Source organism: Lagenorhynchus albirostris, chromosome 1 (genome assembly GCF_949774975.1).
Source record: "Lagenorhynchus albirostris chromosome 1, mLagAlb1.1, whole genome shotgun sequence".
Lineage (NCBI taxonomy): Eukaryota > Metazoa > Chordata > Mammalia > Artiodactyla > Delphinidae > Lagenorhynchus > Lagenorhynchus albirostris.
The window spans coordinates 28,705,700-28,726,195 of NC_083095.1; the positions used below are offsets into that span (position 1 = coordinate 28,705,700).

Consider the following 20,496-nt stretch of genomic DNA (forward strand, 5'->3'; position numbering starts at 1 on the left):
TTGTTTGTGTAGCAAATACTTACAGTACATCTCCTAGGGAGCCAAAATGCAAGACTTGGAGAAGGTAAGTGTCAACTTTCCAAGATCACACAGTGGGTTGGCTTTAGTTAGGCAGGACCCAAACTCAGTCCTGGTTCCCTGCTCTTTCTACAACTTTGTCTTTCTTCTGTTTTAACTGTAGGTAATTAGGTCCTAGAGGTAGTACCTTTATTCTGAAAAGGGAAATGACAACAGGGACACAAGGAACATAAGGGACATAAGGAACCCAGCATTGTGGACTTGGGATTTCCTCAAAGGTATTTGTACCCCCTATTCCCCACATTCCTGTAAAGGTTGGTTATTCACTTAAACACACCATGTGTGCTGGCCTTGATGGAAAGTCCTGACAGAGAAAGGACAATGGAAAAAGGACAGGGAAGCAGGCATGGGGTTTGGGGTGAAGAAAACAACTCTTTTTTTTTTTTTTTTTTGCGGTACGCGGGCTGCTCACTGTTGTGGCCTCTCCCATTGCGGAGCACAGGCTCCGGACACGCAGGCTCAGCGGCCATGGCTCACGGGCCCAGCCGCTCTGCGGCATGTGGGATCTTCCCGGACCAGGGCACAAACCCGTGTCCCCTGCATCGGCAGGCGGACTTTCAACCACTGCGCCACCAGGGAAGCCCGAAAACTCCTCTTTTAAATCGTGAATGATGAAAGCAGAAAGTTAGAGGCAGTGGATGGGTGGTGAGAACCTGGCTTCCTTGGAAGCTTTGGTTTTTTTCTCTTAATAACAGCTTTATTGGGATATAATTCACATAGCACAGAATTCACCCTTGGAAGCTTCTTAATGGTCTCAAATTGTCCCAGAAGTGGATGCTGACGATGATCACTCAGGGCAGTGAGGGATCACTCTGAGTGGAGTCCAGAGAGCTGATGCCATTCTAGGAGGCCTCTCTAATGCCATATTCTACTGTCACTGGGACCCAGAGTTTGAAATCCTGTCTAGGGTGCTTTGCTTCCTGGAGTGTTTCTCAGCAGATGCACTCCCTGGGAACTGGAGCTCTGTACCTCTCTCTTTTCTGCAGTTTGTAAAGAAGCTTGCTGGTGGAGAAAAGTCTGCTGTATGGGTAAGGTCCCTGGAACACCTTTTTTTTTTTTCTTACCCAAAAGGCACCCTTCTTAGCTGCCTCTGTAGGAAGGGCTGGAGCTTCTAAAATCAAAACTTTCACTTCACATGTCAGTGATTCTGCACTGTCATATCTGCAGCAAAACTGACCTCCAGGGCTTTCCTGGAAGAGCTGCAGCTTTCTTTATACATCCTCAGCTGCCTGCCTTTGGGAGGGAGACTTCTCCTGCCAGGCAGGGGCCATCTGGGACAGTCTTGGGCCCTCCTCCCCTACACACGCACATGCCGTTTCTCCTCCCTCTCTTCCTTTGTGAGCATGAGCTGCTCCAAGATGAGCAGGGCTGTTCCAGGTCAATGACTTCTGTTTCTCATGCATCCTGCCACCTACCTCTGCTCCCTGCGCTGCTTCCTGGGCCTGGCCCAGCATCCCGGCGTGGGACAGAGAGGGAGTCCTGGCGGGACAAGGCTGAGGAGTGCCCTTTGGAGCAGCTCCCACTTGTTCCCTGGAGGCTAGGCTCTGGCTTCATGGTGGCAGGCTCTTCTAGAAATGTGCTCTCCAGCCAGGGTTCTGCTTGGTGGGGAACATCCCTGGGCTTGTCTACACTGGCTATCGGGGGACTTGCTCTGGACTGGCTCGAGGCCAGCTCTGGGGGCCAGGCCCAAGGGGGAGGTCGGGATGGCTGCAGGTTTGCAGAGGAGTGAGCACTGCAGACCAGGTGCCTTTGCTTTTGCTTCCCTCACTTGGATGAGGTGTCAGTGGGAAGGAGAAAAATCAGACAAATGGAAAAAACAAAAAGGTTTTACACAGAACCTCTGCCAGGAGTCCTGAGAGTCCAGCCTCTACTTGGGGGCCAGCATGCCTGAGCGTCCCAGTCCCTCAATTGCTCATTGCCTTCCTCTAGGGGAGATGGGAAGAGGAACAGAGAGATGACAGACTACTGGCTTGCCTTGTGGTCTTGTGCAAGTCACTCAACCTTTCTGAACCTCAATGTTTGCATCCATAAAATGAGCGGGATGAAACTCTCTCACACACAGGCTTGTTCAGTAGGCTGTGTGTGGGGACATCCTTTGAGAATTGTCAGGAACAATACTGTCAGAGCAGATGCTAAATCCGAGAGCCTGGGCTTTTCTTTGTTGGAGGTTGTTTCCCTGGCTCCTCCATTCACTTTTTACAATCACAGAATCGTGGATTTTAAACTGGGAAGGAATTTTAAAAGGTCATCCGGTCCAGTCCCCTGGCATAATTATCTTTATTTTGCAGATGAGACTAAGTTGTCATTACTGTGACATTTCTGTCATACCATGGTGCAGATAAGCCCTTTTCCTCCTGGGTAAGGTGTGAGCTCCAGATGCACACAGGTGCTCCCGCCAGTGAAGGGATGGAAGAGGACAGGAAGGTCATGCCCCTTAGAAGCAAGTGTGGGGTTCTGAAGGTTTCTAGGTAGAAGGTACCAGTGTCATCTCTGTCATCCACTGGGGGCAGGGGGAGGGGCACGGTGGGGAAGGTCCTTGCCCTGCAGGTTCAGAGGGACCGTGAGAATCACATTCTGCTGCTCCTCCCCTTCCCCCTGAGAAAGCAAGGGATGCACCTGCTTCTCAGGACTGGCCACGGGGGAAAAGCAGCTGCCAGGACACAGTGTATTCTTCAGTGGTTTTTCCTTCAAAGAAGAATCTCCTTCTGACCCATCTCCTTGGGGAAAAGAAAAAACAAAAACAAATGAAAGGAACTAGGAAAAAAGGGCTCCCTCCCCAGGACTTTCTCCTGGCCCTGGAGCCTCATGGTATGTGGGGGCCAGCAAGAACCTCCTGAGTAGCAGAAAGGTTTCCCATTTTCCCGCCAGTTAAGGAGGCATCAGGGGATGGTAGGTAAGGTAGGCGAAATATAGGCATGCAGTCAAAAGCTGCCTAACTTGGGCCTCAGCTGCTAGAATTAAACCAAGGAGCTTTTCACACCTAAGTAATCAAGACATGGGTCTTTTATAGGGGATGGGAGCAGTTTCTCAATAACCTTAACACCACTAGGATGCTGATAAGCCAAACAGTGAAGCTTGGGGAGACTGTTAATGAAGTGCCTTGGAGAGGATTAAGCATGCTTTACCGTATCCAAAACGAGAGTTTTCTTTGTGGAAGAAAGCGACTTGTGTCCTCCCCAACATCACACACATACTTTCCTGGCAGGCCCGCTGGGTTTCCAAACATTTCGTCACCGTCTCGTCCTGACCTTGGTGTGAAAGGAACGAGCCGCGTGGCCTGTTGGTTCCAGCAAAGCCATCGGGGGCACCGGCCTGGGCTGGGGGAGGGTGGCGACTGACTTAGGAGTGGAGGTGAGGTCTGCTGGAAATCCCCAGCCTGGGCAGCCGCCGGAGGTTTAAAGACGCCTTCTCCGGCCTTATTTGGTCTCAGGAAGTGGGCGGCGCCGGGCCTGCTGGCTGAGAGGCAGACCCGAGACAGTTGTGCTGATGAAGTGGTAGAGCTGGTTCCTGCTCGCCGCCGTGCCGCGCGCGCCGGCCCGCCGCTGGGCGCTCCGCGCTCCCAGCCCCGAGTTGTGCAATCCTTTGTAGCACGCCAGAGAGTCCTCCTCCTTCGCTGTTGCCTCTCGCCCTCTCTCTCTCTCTCTTTTTTTTTCAAGCTGTGAGCTCAACCGATGAGTCAGAGCAGTGCAATCCTGACACTGCATCGGAGGACTGGGGGGTGACACGGAGGGAGGGAGAGCGATCGCGAGGCGGACACCACGGGCGCGGGTTGCGCCGAGGCTCCTGTGCCGGGAGCGAGGGGTGACAGCCCGCGCGTCCCGCCCGGGCCCTGCCAGCAAACTTCCCGGCCTCGGGAGGCGCGAGCTGGCGGACATTCTGCGAGCGTCGCGGGGAGGCGGCGGCGCCTGTTTGTTTTTAAAATCGGGAGTGCGTGCAGGCGGCTGGAGCCTGGGAGGCGACCGAAGGCGGCGGCCCGCGGCGGAAAGGGGACAGCCGATGCCGGAGCTCGGGTAGGAGCAGGGTAAGTGGGGCTGTTGGGCCGGCGGCCGAGGCCTGCACGCGGCTCGGCGCAGAGCCCGGCCTGGCTGCGGCGGCCAAGGGACCCCGGGCTGCGCGCAAGCAGTGGCGGCTGGGGGCGCGGGCTGCAGCTCTGCAGGCGCGGCCCGGAGCGGGGGCGCGGAGCCACGGGGGGCGCGGCGTGGCAACTTCTGCTGCCCGAGCGGCCGTGGGGGGGGGCGCGCTTGTGTACGTGCGTTTGCCGCCCTGCCGCCCGCCCCCTCGGCGGCCCGCACCCCCCGCCCGCAAGTGCCTGTGCAGAGCCAACCCGCCGTGTTTGTGCAGCTACGCAGCTTGCGCGCGGCCCCCGCCCACCCAGGCGCGGCCCCGGCAGGAAAACCCTCCCAAGCCACCCGGCCCGCGGCGGTAGCGGCGGCTCCTCCTCCGCCTGAGCGAAACGTGGTGTCCGCCGGGACAGGCTTGCGAGACCGAGCCTGGGTCCGGGAGCTACAGGAGGGTCTCGCGAGCTGCGGGAACTTGGTGCGGGAGCCCTTTCCCTTTCCCGTGTGCACCCGAGAGCGGACGTGGAAACTGCACGCGCGCCCGGAGTTTGGGGGACAGAGTTGCAGGGGTGGCAGGGAACCGGGGCCAGTGCAGCTGAGGCCTAAGCTGGAGCGTTTAGGGCGGGCGGACCGGCCTCACCCCGCGCACCCCGGCGCTGCCGGCTGCTGGCGCACCTCAGACCTGTCATCCTTCGCCCAACCCCTCACGCCCCGTGCAGCCGCGGCCTGCGGAGTTCTCCCGCCGCCTCACCTTGTGCTGCGTTTGGTGGTGCCTGTGCGGAACTCGGGAGCCCGGGTTTTTTTTCTGGAGCCTGCGTAAGGCCGGCTTGGTGGCGGTAGTCATACCCCCCTTACAACTCACACATCCAGGAGCATATGCACCAGGTTGCACGTCTGGGGCCCCCACCAGGCTTCTGGATAAGGGCCTGACGCTTTCAAGCCTCAGCCCCAAGGAAGCCTCAGGAAGGCGGACCTAGAAGAGATACCTGCCACTCTGAAGTGGGAGCCCCTGGGTATTGCAGCCCAGCCTCCAGAGTGAGCTGCTGCAAGGATGAAAGGGGAAGTTACTCTCCCCCATTTAAAACTTGGTCGGTCACAACTTTAGTGGCTACTTCCTGCTTCCACGGTCCCACCTGGGACCTGTGTGCCAGCCTGTGCAGCCTCGCTCAGGGGACGGTGGGATGGGGGAGACCTGCTGACCTTGGGTGAGTCTGGAGGCCGCCTAGGCACGTGTGTTCAGGGGATCCCTGTTGGCAGCTGTGGCTGGATGGAGGGGCGGTCTGGCCTGCTCCAACCGGGGGAGCCTGGCCTGGTGGCAGTCTGGAGGTCTGGCCTCTCCTTGGCCCTGCAGCTTCAGGATTGAGACTGGAGGCCTGATGCAAGTGGAAGAAACGCAGCTCTGAGGAGAAGCCTCGTCTCCCTTGTGGGGCCCCCGGCTAAGGGAAGGAAACCACTTGTCTTGCTCCAGAACCTCCTAGGGATGGTGTGCATGTGCCGCTTTAACATCAGAGAAATGCACCCTTTTCACAGGCTGTTAGATGGCTTCAGGATGAAGGGGAAAGGAGAAACCGTCCCTGGTTGGGAATTTGTGGATCCTCCTTTTCCTACGGCTCTGGACAGTGAATAATAGGGGTGTAAACACTCAGTTACTGTGATAAACCATCTCATTGTATGGCTCTGGCCCAGTCTCCACTCTAACTGGATTGGCCTCTGGCAGGTTACTCTGGTCTGAGTAGCTCCCAGAGGCCAGCGGGGTGAAGAACCTGGAGGGTTCCTCCCCCGCCCCCCAACCATGCAGCTTGCTCTGGGACGACCTGACCACTCCCAGTGTGGTCTCTCCAAGCATCGGGAAGAACCCACACTCCTCCTGGCTCTGTCAGCCCCTCACCCCACCCTAGGAAAGAGTGCCCTGGAGTGTCCATGGGGATGAGAGTTCAACTTTTAATGTGGGATTTAAAAATAGCCTGAGTGTTTAGCCCTGTGGGCTGCTGCTTTTAATAAATGGAGAAACAAAAAGGCAATATGCAGTTACAGATTTCAGCTGAAGGCCTCCTGTGGCGGCAGAACTCGGAAGGGATGCCCAGTGGAGACAAGGCCTCTGGGCCCCTGAGTGGGAGAAGGATTGGCAGGGGGGTGCGCATGGAGCAGAGTGTCCTGGAAGGGGAGTGGGTCCAGTCCAGGAATCTTTGGCATTGACAGCCCCTCTCCTGCAGTTGGGTCTCCCAGAAGGAAACCTTGCTCCTGGTGGAATGGGCATGGCCACAAATAGCTGGGAGATTCCTGCGTATCCTTCTAATCCTGTTTCAAATGTCACTTCTTTGGAGAAGCCTCAGCCTTCTTCTGAATACTCATTTCCACCTTATATAGTCATTTGTGCACATACTGTAATGTGGTGGTCAAATCATAAACTGGGAGCTAGAGTTCCTATACCTTCAAAGAGTTGAGGTGAGGATTTTGCAAGTTAGTACATATACACCAAATGTTGAAAGCACATTTCAGTATTATCATAGCTCTGCTCTAGCATATGCTCTATATTGTTCCCACAGTGTCCGGCATCTAGTAGGTGTTTAGCATATGTTAGCTGAACAAAATGAATGAAAGATCTCCATCCAGAAAACGTGGACTTAGCATGTGGTGGGCCCAGTGAGTCCTGCTACGGGATTCATACTGTGCCATTGTTTTCAAAAGGGTTGGTCCATGTGGGAGTCTGATGCTGGTGAACCCAGTCTCCTGGCACTGCCCTATGGCTGGCCTTCTGGAGAATATGTCCCAGCAATTCTGACCCCAGTGGGACCTCAGGGTGAAAGAGTGTTGGAGCCTCCTGCCTGGGAATCTGCTAACTTGGGCATTTCCTTTGGCCAGGCCAATTGGCACCCTTCCTGTGTGTGCTCGATTAGTACAGAAGCAGCCTGGGGGCTCCATTCTTCCCTGACACTCCACAGGCTGCAGGAAATGCAGCCAGGGGTCGTGTTCCATTGGAAGAGTTGCTTCTGCACAGGCAGGATCGCTCTGGCTGTGTGGGGCTGAACTAAGTAAACTCCTCGGAGCTGGGCTGGAGCTGGGCTGGAGCTGGGCTGGAGCTGGGCTGGAGCTGGATGGAGTGTGCTGAAATCCCCAGTTCTTACTTGTGGGATCTGCATTTGCATTCGAAGCAACATTCAGGATATCGTGAGACTGTGAGCTCATTTTATGAATCAGAAGCATTACAGCATAACTTCAGTGTTGGAAACTGCTCTTTGGAATCCAGATCACCCTCCCTCCACCCCCAACACACGCACACTTACAGGGGCTCTCAGAGTCACGCACTTGGGAACAATAACAGTCAGTGGGACATCAGTTAGGATTCCAGAGCCATCAGGCAAAACTTGTGTACACCTACTTCCCTCCCCGCACTCAGAACACCATTCCTGGATGGTGTGTGGACAATAACCTGGGCAGTGACTCTGAAGGAAGCCTGGCAGGGGCATAGGAATGAGGCCTGGGCAGACCTGGGTTCGTTCTTCAGCTGCCCCACTTGCTGTGTGGCTTTGAGCATTGCTTAACTTCCTGAGCCTCAGTTTCCCTACCTATAAAATGGGGATGATAATAATTACTCATAGGGTTGCTACAAAGGTTAAACAAGATCATGCATGCAAAGTGACTGGCACACAGTAGGTACTCAACAGATGATGGCTAGCATTTCACCAGTTCCTACCAAGCCCAGCTCCTGTTTGCCTTTTGCTCCTTCCAGGGAAAAGGAAATGAAGGGTCACCTGCTTGTGGTAGGAGGGTACCCTTCCAGGCCACTGGGCTTATGTAAATGAAGCTTATTTTCGAACTCCCTAGGCCCTGGGCAAAACTGTGTGAGCACTCCAGCCTGGACCAGCCCAGACCCTGCGGCCTGTGTACTTTTGCAAGGGATTCTGTCCCTGCAGCGGAGGGTTAAGGGCTCAGCTTCCCAGAGATCATATTGTGCTCTCGGGAACTTAGCCGCCCAGGCCTCAGGCTGAACTGCTCAGGTGGGTGGGAGGAAGGCTGCTTTAGAAAGCCAAGGAAAAAATCCTCCTGTCTTCGCTTCACCTGAAGCCTCTCAGTGTGACCTCAGTGGAGTTCGGGTGGAGCCTGGGGTGGGAGTTGCTCCTAAAAGCACTTTGGCTGTTTCACCAGGTAGCAAGGGTGGAGTGGGAGGGTGGGGGGAACACCAAGATATTATATAAGAAGAAAGTTAACACATGTCTGAAGAGAGCTGGGGTTTTGCAGGGGTGAGGGTCGGGGGCTCCCTGCGGGACTCAACTTACTGGTTGTGGTTTTCGGGACTGGTGGGGAGGAGAGGGGCTGGAGGCCTGAGCCGTCCCAGGCAGTGGTTCTTGATCTTGCTCTTCCTGGAACGGATCCTGGTGCTATGGCCAGCCGGGGAAGGTGCTCTCTGTTCCCTCTGCCTTTCTCTCCAGCCACAGGGAGCTTGTGGTGAGTGTTATATTTTCCAGGCAATGCTTCTTCCTCTAGGAGTCTCTGGAAGGGGGGAGGGGAACAGCCAGGGCAAGTTTGTCCTGGCCGGAGCTTGGAGAGAGGGAAGTACAACAGGCTTGCAGCCAGAAGGGGGTTCCCTCTGAGGCCACCCATCTTCTCCGGGGAAATGGGGTCCAGAGAGGAGGGAAAATAGTGGGGGATTTCGATTCCCAGCTTTTTCCAGCAGCTGGGCAGACGGAGACCCCAAGCCAGCCTGCTGTTGCCAGAATTTGCCAGTTCCTGGGAGGGGAAGGCCCTGGAACTCAGAAGAGATCTCAGAAACGGCTTGAGTGATAACTCAAAACCCTGCGAGTGCAAGTAGTCTGGCCTTTCTCCCCCTTCCTCCTCCTCCCCCAGCCTGCCCGGCAGCTCTTGGGGCGCATCTGGCTGGCCTCAGATCCTCCATCCCACCTGACCTGGCTTTGACCTCTTCAGCTGGCCCTGGCTCCTAGTTCTGGGCTCTCCAGCTCCCAGGATTTACCCAGAGCTGGAAAACACTTTGGGACATCTAGTCCTTCACTTTCAAATGGGGAAGCTGAGAGGCAGCGAGTTCCTTGAAGTTCCATAGACTGTCCCCACTTTCGCTTCACAGAGGAAAGGCTCCTCTGTCCTGCCCCTGGTCCCTGCCCCTCCCAGTTTCAAAACGGGGAAGGGCCGCTTCAGTGCAGGAAGAGCCCAGAGGAATACTGTCTCGGCTCCTGGGTGTGGCCCAGTCTTCAGCTGGCTCCATAGTTATTTGTCTGTTTGTGTGTGTGTGAGTGAGTTTTGTGGTTAGGAGACTGGATCTGACTGAAAGCAGAAGTACCCACGCTCTGCGGGCTATGCAGCGTGCAGATTGGACTGTACAGGGACAGACGGGAGAGGAAGGCAGGGGCAGAGGCCCTCCTGCACGGTGGCTGCTGGTGCTCTTTTTGTCCTTGCACAGTGCTTGCACACTTGAGTGTAAACAGCCCTTCCAGGTTGCTAGCAGCTGCCTTTCCTTGCTGGCTTTGGGCAGAAGAGGTACCAAAAATAACCAGGCGGCCACTTCTACTTGTGGGACTTTCACTGTGGTGGCCTCGGGGCAGGCTTACTTGCTCCCTGCAGGCCCCGGTGCCTCTGGCATCCCTGTTCAGATTTTCTGTGACCACCGTCTCCCCAGCCTCCCTCAGGTGATGGCCTTTCCCTTTTATTGCTCTTAGAGGGAGCCCAGGAGGGTGGAGACTCCACTATGGTCTTGGAAGCTTTGCCAGGTTTTATCTGGGGACTCTTGTCCCGCCATGTCCCTGCAGGCCCTGCTGGCGCAGCTGAGTTCTGGGGAGGCCTGTGCTGAGTGTGCTCCTCCTGGGCCCCTAGGCCAGATGCCTGCAGAGCCCAGCACTGTTGCTGGGATTCCTAGTCCCCTTGTCCTGTTCCTGTCTGGTCAGCTCTGCTCTCAGCCGGCTGTGGAACTGGAAGAGGCCATTTCATTCCCTTCCAGGTGTTGAAGACTAATAATGAATGATCTGCCCCTGCCCAGCAAGGGGGAAATGAAATCACATTTATCGAGCTCTTACTTTGTGCCAGGCACTCCATATGTGTGTGTATATATATATATATAAAAAACCCTCATTTAATCCCACAATAACTATGAGATGAAAATATTGTGCCCATTTACTGGTAGGGAAACTGAGGCCCACAGAGAGGCAGGTGATTGGAGAAGCCAGGACACATCCTGTCTGACCCCAAAGCCCTGTCTTTTTACCAGGCAGCTCCCACACTTCTCCTGGCTATTTTCATGTGCACAGGGAACAATGCTTTGACCCTAGGAATGAAGTGTTGATGGTAGGAATTCAGGCACCATTAGCTGGCTGATAGGGGAGATATTTTGGGCTGGGAAGGGTGGGGAAGACCCCTCTGAGGCCTCCCTCTCCAAACACTTTACAGGGTAGCGAGAAGCCCAGCCTGAGCCACGAGGCCCTGCTGTGCAGGGCGATAGGCACGTGGGGGTCTGCTGTGTGTGTGTGTTGGGGGGGATTGCTGGGGAGTCACTCGTGCATGAGAGGAGTGGAAAGGTTTAGTTTAGCCCTCCCAAAAACCTTGCAAGCATCTCCGTCTCCCCAAATATCCCAGCCTCCGTAGTCTGAGAACAGCTCTAGGACCATAGGCTGGAGTGGGTGGGATCTTGGGCCTCCCTTCCTGGCTGCTGGGTCTGACCCCAGGGCCCATCATGCCGGCTGGCTTGGCTCAGGTCCCAGAGAGCCTGGTTGGTGTGTACTCGGGGTTTGGGCTGGATGCTCTGCTGGTGCCTGGTGCCAAAGGCCTCTGGGTGTATTTCAGGAACAATAAAGAATAAATCAGCACAGGAGAAGAGGGCCTGCAGCAGCTGCTCAGAGACTGGAGAAACGCAAGGAATGTGTGAGCATTTGGCCGAGGCCCTGGATCTTGACCAGGACCTGAGAAAGGCCGTGACACTGACTGGATGCCTGGACGAGGGGGGCAGGTGGCTGGCTCTCTGTGCCCACTCTGCAGCCCGTCTAGGAGGCCCTAGGCAGCCATGTTGAGAGCCGCCCCACCTCTGCTGGCAGCAAGGTTTTGTTCTTCTTGGTCACTAGCAAGTATTGGGGAGCCATATTATCCCCATTCTTATCCTCCAAACCAGCAGGATGACCCCCTGAAAAAACTCCCCTCCCCCTCTTCCCCCAGGCCATCAGGTAGGTCTTAGCTCCTTCTGGAGCTGGCCAGGCAGATGAGCCAGAGCTGATGAAGACACCACAACTAGACACCGCTCCTGCCCACCCCCCGCTTCCTTTCTCCTGAGAAGAGGCAGCAGAGCCAGGTCTGAGGGAGTGCTGAGTGTGAGAACATCCCCTGGGAGGCCCTGACCACAGCTCTACCCAAGTAATGAGCCGTGTGTTCTTGGGCAAATCATGTTACCTCTCAGAGCTTCGGTCCCATCAGCCATGAAACTGAGATTTGGACCAGTGATCTTTGGAGTGGGTGGGCACTCTCTGTCTCCCTTCTTTAGGATGTGCAATGAACAACCTTTATTTAGTAGTTTCATTTCTTGAGAGGAAACCCTTCTGAGAGCCCCATGCAGAGAGGTGGTTGTCATGCTGGGGCTGATGCTCGGTGCCCTGGGTGGGGGCATTGGCACTAGTAGGAACCCAAGCGTGGACTGACTTGACCCAGATTTCAGTGTGCCAGGGGAAGGGGCAGGAACCTGGGCCCCATGGGGATTTGGGGCAAGTCACCGCTTTATTTTTAAAGAGCTGTTGGCCAACTGTGGGTGTGGGGTTGGAGAGTGTGGGAGGGATGTGGCTTCCTCTTGAACTGAAGATGTTGAGCTTCACAGGTTGGCCCAGTGGTGGTAATCACCAGGAGCATCTTCATTTTCAAAGCCACTCGCCTCCCAGGCCTCTCTCACTCACCTTTCCTGACCAGCCACGCTTCCAGGACATGACTGGTTTTCAGGCCAGCTGAAGCTGCTCTCCAGGGAGATGTGAACAGCCCAGAGCCTGCTGCCATCCATCCCAAATAGCCTGATGTGTACCCAAGCAGGAGGCTGAGCCTGAGGCCCTGCAGAAAACGCTCTGGGTTCCAGTCCTGGCATTGCCTCTTATCCTCCTGTGACCTCAGATCTTCAGGTGCCTCGTTGAGAAACGGGAGTGTGATAATACCTGCCTTGCCGTGAGGATTAAACGGGACCATGTGTGTAGGGTGCTCAGCACGATGCTTGGCACATAGTAGTGCCCCCAAGAAATGTTAGAGGTGGAGATGATGGTGAAGTAGAAGCCTTACATTTGTGACGTCGAGGTTTCACTTTGGCTCCAAGCCCTGCCCAGTGTCTTGCCAAAAGGTGGGGCCTCCTAAATGGAGGCATGAAGCGTTGTTACTGGTGTCCTTGATTCTGGGCCTTGATTCTTGCTCCTGTCTGTGTATTTGCAGGCAAGTTTCTTTCCTTCTCTGGGCTGCTTTGTGGAACAAGGAATTGGACTGAGTGAGATGCAGCATCCCTTGATATTTGGAATCTGTTCAGCTTCCGCAGCTATGCCCTGCCTTGGTGGTTGGCTCTGAAGAGAGGCACAAGCCACCTTTCTCCATGTGTTGTGGAGGCTCTTATTCCAGAGGGTGATCCTGCTGACTGCAGCTCCCAGCTCACGCCTGCAGTCCTCCCACCTCAAAGCCCTATGGGCTGTCCTAGTTTCCAGGGGGTCTTACAGATGTTCACGATCTCGAGGGGAGACTGTTTCTGCAGGCTGGGGCTGGGATTATTTCTTGGGAGGGAGTGTTATATACTATGCTCTACTTGGAAATGGCCCCAGGAAAAGCAGCAGTTCTGGGAGGGAGCATGAGAAAGGGGAGGATCCACAGCTGGCTTTGTGGGGTTCTCATGTATAGCATTCCTTCTGAAGCCCACAACAAGTGTAGATTTGGGATTTTTCTGGAAGGATGATGGAAAGACCAAGGACTTTAAAGGCAGACAACAAGATTTTGAATCTTGCTTCTGCCACCTTAATAACAGAGCCTCAGTTTCCCTCTGTAGAATGGGGACAATGAGATGCCTGGGTGGGAAGTTTGTATGCGTGGGTTAGGGTATGTCAGGTACCTGGCGTGGGGAAAGTGCTCTGTATATGTTAGCTTCCTTCTTTTGGGAAGGATCTGCCTTTTGGACATTCTGTAGACTGGCTGGGGAAGTGAAGATGTTTGCTTGTGGCCGTCTTCCCAGGGAGAAGTAGGGCTGAATAACAAGCTGTCACAGCCCTAAAGGGCTCTCCCTCCCCAGCTGTTTTGATTCCGGGATCAAGATTGGGGTCAGGTTCAGTGTGTGTCTGGTGTGGAGCTACCCAGGCATTTGCAAAAATCTGAGATCTGCAGCTTCCTAGGGCTGTGCAGAAGGTGTGGAGAATATGGTCTGAGTAAGGAAGGAGTGGCCTTTCTGAGCTGAGAACTTGACAAGTTGCTTCTAACTTTCATTTCCTGTAAATTCCCCAAATTTCCTTCTATTTTTGATGCTAATTTTATCTCGTTTTGATTGGAGAACATACTTTGTATGATTTCAACCCTTTCAAATTTATTGAGACTTGTTTTATGGCCTAATTTATGATCTATCCTGGAGAATATTCTGTGTACCCTTGAGAAGAATGCATATTCTGCTGTTGTTGAGTGGAAGGTTCTATGGATATCTGTTAGGTCTGTTTGCTTTATAGTGTTCAAGTCTTCTGTTTCCTTGTTGATCTTCTGTTTAGTTGTTCTATCCATTCTTGAAAGTGAAGGCTTCAACTCTTATTGTTGAATTGTCTATTTTCCCCTTCAATTCTGACAGTTTTTGCTTCATATATTTTGGGGGCTCTGTTGTTAGGTGCAAATACATTTATAATTGTAATATCCTCTTAATGGGTAGACACATTTGTCATTATAAAGTGTCCTTCTTTGTCTCTAATAAGAGTTTTTGGGGCTTCCCTGGTGGCGCAGTGGTTGAGGGTCCGCCTGCAGATGCAGGGGACGCGGGTTCGTGCCCCGGTCCGGGAAGATCCCACATGCCGCGGAGTGGCTGGGCCCATGAGCCATCGCTGCTGAGCCTGCGCTCCGCGGCGGGAGAGGCCACAGCAGTGAGAGGCCCGCGTACCGCAAAAAAAAAAAGAGTTTTTGTCTTAAAGTCTATTTTGTCTAATATTAGCATAGCCATTCCCAGCTCTCTTTTGGTTACTGTTAGCATGGTATATCTTTTTCCATCCTCTTACTTTCAGCCTATTAGTGTCTTTAAATCTAAAGTGTGAGTCTCTTGTTAACAGTTGGATCATGGTTTTTGTTTTGTTTTGTTTTGTTTTTTTGCGGTACGCGGGCCTCTCACTGTTGTGGCCTCTCCCGTTGCGGAGCACAGGCTGCGGACGCGCAGGCTCAGCGGCCAGCCGCTTCGCGGCATGTGGGATCTTCCCGGACCGGGACACGAACCTGTGTCCCCTGCATCGGCAGGCAGACTCTCAACCACTGCGCCACCATGGATCATGGTTTTTTTAAACCCATTTTCCCAAACTCTGCCTTTTAATTGGGGTGTTAATCTATTTACATTTAAAGTAATTATTAAAAAGGTTGGATTTATGTCTGCCATTTTTGCTATTTGCTTTCTGTCTAATGTCTTTTTTTTGTTCCTCTGTTACTCCGTTACTGTCTTCTTTTGTGTTAAATAGATGCTTTTGAGTATACCATTCCAGAGCTGTAAAATGGGACAAAGAAGAGTGAGGGTTAAATAAGACATTGCCAGCAATGCACTCAGCACTGTGTTTGGCAGATAGTAGAAGCTCAGTAAACATGGGCACTCACTTGGGCCTTGGGCACTCTAAGAGCCATAGTCAGCCCTAGGGCTCATGGGACCCCTCAGGCCTCCTGTGCAGGACACGACACCCTGGCAGGTGGCTCCCAGGGGAGTGAGGAGCAGTGGGTCCTTGGAAACTGCACTGTGCCAGGCCCTGACCCTCCAGCCGTTCCTCTGCTCCAGCACCCGGGCGCCACCTGGGCTGCTTATGAAGCATTGTGGATTTCCCACCTTGGTTTCCTCCCCGTTACCAGATCCAGGAACTAATAAGCTCTCAGGGTAGGTTTGAGAACCACTGCTGAACACTGACAGGCAGCAGAGTGTGATGGAGACCTGGTTTGGACTTGGTAGGCTTGGATTAGAATCCTGGCTCCTCACAAAGGACCTCCGGCTGTGACCTGGAACAAGTTACTTTTCAGAGCCAGTGTTTCCTCATTTCTCAGATGGGGATAAGTGGTTATACAAGTGAGCAATACTCACACACATTGGACACATGGGCAGTGCTGGTGGCTACTGTTTATTGTGGCAGTTGCTCATTACAAAGGTGATTCCTGGACACAGGGCTTCTCCACTCCCCCCACCCCAACCCCTGGCTCCCAAATTCCTCAAAGGCAGAAACCATTGAGTGGCGGTTCCTGGACCAGACACCGGGTTACCTGACCACCAGTTCACTGCCCTCTCCATTGGGCCACACTGCCTCCAGGCCCTGCTTCTCCCAGCCTTGCTGCGGAAACAGAAGGGAATTGCAGAAGCCTTGTGAGCTAGTGGTTAATAGGGAGTAAGAGCATGAAGATTCAGAAAGGGTGGGAACAGTATGTGCCAGAGGGCTGCCTGGAAGAGGGAGGCTTTGAGGGAGGCAGGTTGTCAGTGGAGGCAGGGCTTCCAGGCAGAGGTGACAGCTCCAGCAAAGGCTCAAAGCCGGGGAACTCTCCCCGGGGTCACTTATTCCCTGTGTGTATCTCGAGCCCCAGGACAGGCCACCTTGCGTTATAATCAGTGTGTGTTTCTGTTTTCTCCCCCATTGGACTGGGGGCTCTGTGTGGGTAGGGACTGTACCTCGTCTTCTGTGTCTCCCCAGAGCCTGGCTTACAGCCAGTGCTCAGCAAATGCTTGTTGAGTGGATGAAGGGGCAGTGGGCAGACCTGCAGGGCTACAGAGGGTGTGGGTTTGTGGGAGGGCACAGTAAGCAGGGCAGGGCCATGTTAAGGGAGGTCCCTGTGAATGGCCTTCTCTGTATGTTGGTCTGGGACAGAGTCTGGCACTGGGCCTCAGGCACAGACTCCAGGGAGCCCTGCCCTAGACCTGCCGTTGAGCCAGGCCCTTCCAGGAGGGGAGGGGGGAGCTGGAGCAGCCTCTGGTGGCGTGAGCCCTGTAGGGCATAGAGAGGGTTGTGAGGCCCTCATGAAGCCCGCTCCAGAGGCTTGGTCACTGCAGGGCTGGCTGCAGGGACACTTGCTTTGTCTCTTCTGGACAGAGCCTAATCCTGCCAGCTTCCATTTTACCCCCTGGGAGTCCCGAGTCCTGTAGAAGGGGGTTTCCTGAGCTGCCTGTGATCCTTTGTGGCCCTTGTCTAGGAGGGAGGCAGCCAGCACCCCCACCCCCACCCCCACCCCCGAGTATGGGCGGAAGCTGGGCCTGGAGGCTCAGTCCTTTCCTGGCTCTGCCTACAACTCAGTGTTTTCTCTCTGCCTCAGCTTCCCTCCTATAAAACGGACCTGGCTATCCTGACTTTTATGGACATCCTGGGGGCGTTTGTGGGGTAGTGGGGGAGGAGATGATAAAGGTAGATGCCTGAATGAAGCCCTGGGGGGTGCATAACAAGGCAAAGGATTTCCTCTTACCTGTATCCCTTTAAAAGCATCTCAATGTTGGCATTTTTACAGTCAAAGCTCAAACTTCAGGCAGCTCGAACCCAGGCCAAGCCTCTGAGCCTGTCCAGCTTGATGGCTGAGCCCCTGGGACTCATGCCCTGGCCTCTAAGGGCTGAAGTTCAGTCTGGAGAAGTGATAATCCAGGGACTGTCTCTGGACTGGGAACGGGCACAACACGGGGCCTGCTCTCTCACGTCCCCAGGGGAAGTGACACTTGTGGGAGGCAGGTCCTCATCTCTGTGGCTGGCGTCTCCTTCCTTATTGGTTTTACATACCCCTTGAGAACAGGACTTGTATGTCCAGTGGCTTGGAGAAATGGGGCCCTGCAGCCTGGGTGTGAGCTCCCAGTTAGAGGGGGTGCACACAGCATTGAGATCATCGCACTGTGCCCAGAGGCAAGGTCTACCTAGGGCTTGGGCAACTCTAGCTGGCCCAAGATGGCAATTTCAGGCCACTCGCCCAGTCTGGCTGTAGCCAAAGGCCCCAGAGTATTTGAGAGAGAGCTTTTCAGGATGTGAGTCTGGACTGGAGGGCCAGCTGGGGCCATGCAGGGCTCCTCTAGGGAGGGCCCCTCATCACTGCCCCGGGCATCCTAGCCAGATACCTTGATGTCTTCAGGCTCAGCCCAGCCATGTCAGAGCATGAGATAAACAGATCCACAGGCTCATGTCCCTGGCCTTGGTCTAGGCAGGAGCGGGAAGCCTTGAGGGAAGAAGAATGGGACAGGGGGCAACAGTGGGGCTGGCTCTTTGTCAGTTGTCCTGCATGTAGTGTGGGGCAGTGAGTGACAGTCAAGGGGCAAGTGGCTTACGGGCCTGCAAGTAGAGAAGGATTTGTGTTCAGCTTAGTTGGATAGGACCTGGGGCCACTGATGGGATGGGATGGGGTGGGGTTAGGCGGCTGGGCCTCTTCACTTCATCTCAGCATGATGTGCTCAGGAGCTCTGATGTGCATCAGGGAGAGAGATCAGAAGTCAGGGCTGGGCAGGAGCCCACGGTGGATACGCTGGCCGTGAGCAGTGGCTCTGACTCACCTTGGGTGCAGTCTTGAATGAGCAGCCTAAGAGGCAGGTACAAGCCAAGTGCCAAGGTACAATGATCTGCAGACTCTGCCCCCTGGAGTTTGCTGTCTGCTGGGGACTAAGAAGTATGCACCCGGAATTCAGTGTGCTGAGTCCAGTCATGGGGTTTAGGAGGTATCATGGGCTCAGAGTATAGTACCTGGCTCAGACTTGGGATGAGGGCAGACTTCCCAGAGGAAGCAGTGTCTGAAACCTGAAAGGTGAGTAGGACTTGGTCAGATGAAAAGGTTGGGAATGTGTGCTAGGCAGAGGAACTGCCTGGGCACAGACCTGGAGGCAAAGCAGCAACAGCACTGAGTGATGGCTCCAGCGTGGAGTGTTGAGAGAAGCGGCAGGAGCCCAAGTCTGCAGGGACCTGTGGGCTGGATAAGGAGTTTAGACTTTGTGCTAAGACAGCCTCTTTGGTGCTCAGTGAGCTGGCTGGCCTAGAGATTCGGGGCTTTGTTGGGTGCCATATTGAAGTCTGTTTGCCTCGGGTTGGAGATGCATGAGCTGTGACTCCCCCTCTTCCTAGTGCTGAGTTTGCGGGGCCAGGGGTGGCCCAGGTAAGAGCAGGAGCTCGGAGCATTAGCTAGCCTCCCAGGGTCGGGGTGTCCTTCAGTCGGCTCTCAGCCCCAGGTCAGAGCTGAGGCCCCGTGGCCGCCGGGACCAAGCTGGGCACCCCTTTCCTGGCCTGCGTAACCTTGACTCACAACAGTCTTGTCTCTTGGATGGCCGCATTGAGTGCCCCAAGCTTGTGAGTGGCCCTGGTCCCCTCAGTGGTCATGCATGGCCTGGCCCCATTGCCCTGTGGTGAGGGCTCACTGGACTCCCCCAGCCAATGTCACGCATGCGGTTGGGGTGCTTATGGCACGTGGGGAGCAGTACGTGTTCTGGTTGCTGTCCTTGGAGGGCGTGGTGTCACCACAAGCATAGAACACCCAACAGCCTTTTCAATACCTTCCCTCATGTGTGTGCAGAATACATGTGGTTTCAGCACTGTTTTCTGTACTTATTGCACGTTGCTGCTTCGGTAGAGAGAAAGTGTTTCTCACCATAGATGCTCCTGAAAGCCCCAGAGGTCCCTGGCTGTTGAGATCAGATGCTGGCTATGTCTTCTGCCCAGGGCTGTCTGTGGTGTGGTCAGGGACTGGTTGCAGCAGCGAGGCTCCCAGAGGAAGGGAAGAGTGAATAGAGCCTTGACAGTCAGACTGATAAGAGTGGGTGTGAGTGTCTGGGGCCCCATGATGTCTGTGGATTTCCTTTTGCAGTGTTTCTGCATCCGTTGTCAGAGGCCCTGCAGCTGGTCCCAAGGGTGAGCTGCCTGCAGGAGTTCCTCATTACACCCTCTTCCCTGCAACTTCAGGGAGTTGGCCCATCTGTTGGGAGCCTTCAGAAGGGACGGCTTGCTTCCTCTTCCTCATTGTGAGGAAGACCAGGCAGACTTCCACCTGAGGGACAGAGGAGGGCTGGGGCAGAAGAAATGGGAGGAAGTGGCTCAGTCCTGGCCAGACTCGCAGGCTGTGAGGTATGAGTGGCGTATGAGAGCTGGCAGCCCCACCTGCAGCCACCAGAACTGAGGCAGGGGTGGGCTTGCAGGGGCTGGAGGGTCCAGGTCTGGAGAATGAGGCAGAAGTGACCAGTGCAGTCTCAGGCCTCCCTGCCAGTGGACCTCCCACACCTGCTGGCGCCTCTGTGAGGCGGCCCCCCTTCCCTTCCCTCCCTTCCTGTAGGTCTGAGGGTCTCAGCTGTACCGGCGCAGAATAGGAGAGGGTTACCTGCCTACAGTTCAGGTGCGGGGAAGGGGCTTCCTAGCGCCAGTGAGGAGGGAGATCCGTGTTGGGAAAATCCTTGCTCTGAGACTGTCGAGAGCATGCTGTGGGAGGGAGGTGTGCAGAAAGGGCCTGGTGTCTTAGCGGCATGTCTTAGGGACAGGGAATAAGAGCTTGGTCTTGGAGTCAGACGGACCTAAATTCAAGCCCTGGCTCTGCAATGTAGTTACCGTGTGACCACTGGCAATTTTTTTCAGCCCTTTAGAGCTTGTCTAGCTCACCTGTAAAATGGAGGTTAAAGTAACACTGCTTCATGCTGCTTTAGAAAGCTGTTGTGGGAATTAAACATGCACACACACACAGAAAAACACCATGCACAGAGTACTTAGGATCTGCCTGGCACAGGTGCGTTGTTATTATTACAACTACTAGCTGTTACTACTACTGCTGCATACCCTACTGCATACCCTGCTGCCTTGGTGTGTCCCCTCCCCTCCCACCTCCCAGGCCTCTTCCACTCTCCCCCCGCCCTCCCCCCAACAGCCCAGATAATGATCTTTCTTCTTCAAGGGTCCCAGGTCCGGGTGTCTGTGCTCTTAGCATTGTTAGCAGCCTTCCAACGGGGATGACAGGGAGGCCTCTGCAGAAGCTTCAGCCTCCCCAGAACTGGCCCCCTTGATTTCTTCTAAAGAAGTCCCTGGCCCCCCTTTGGAAACCTACTGTGGTGTCAGGAGTGAAGGGCCCCCTCGATGTGTAGGGTGGGGGGTGGGAGGCAGAGCAGACCTGACCAAGCAGCTGCAGGCCAGCCAGTGTGGACTGGGGCAGGAGCAGCCCTGCCTTGGATCCCCTTTCACAGACTCCGCCCCCATCTCCCCAGCCCCAAGTGTGCAGTCGC

General features: G+C 54.7%; 1 protein-coding gene across 4 annotated transcripts in view; it reads left to right on the forward strand.

The window, feature by feature from the left end:
- MIDEAS (mitotic deacetylase associated SANT domain protein) overlaps positions 1–20,496 on the forward strand; it is a 67,723-nt gene that overhangs the window by 22,166 nt on the left and 25,061 nt on the right. The window contains exon 1 of one of the 4 annotated variants that reach the window (XM_060139313.1): positions 3,713–4,099. The exons of 1 other annotated variant lie outside the window; for it this stretch is intronic. The gene's annotated coding sequence lies outside the window, so the exon portion shown is untranslated. Of the gene's footprint in view, positions 1–3,712; positions 4,100–20,496 lie in introns of those variants that run through there. 2 more of the 4 variants (XM_060139330.1, XM_060139349.1) reach the window with 2 other exon arrangements.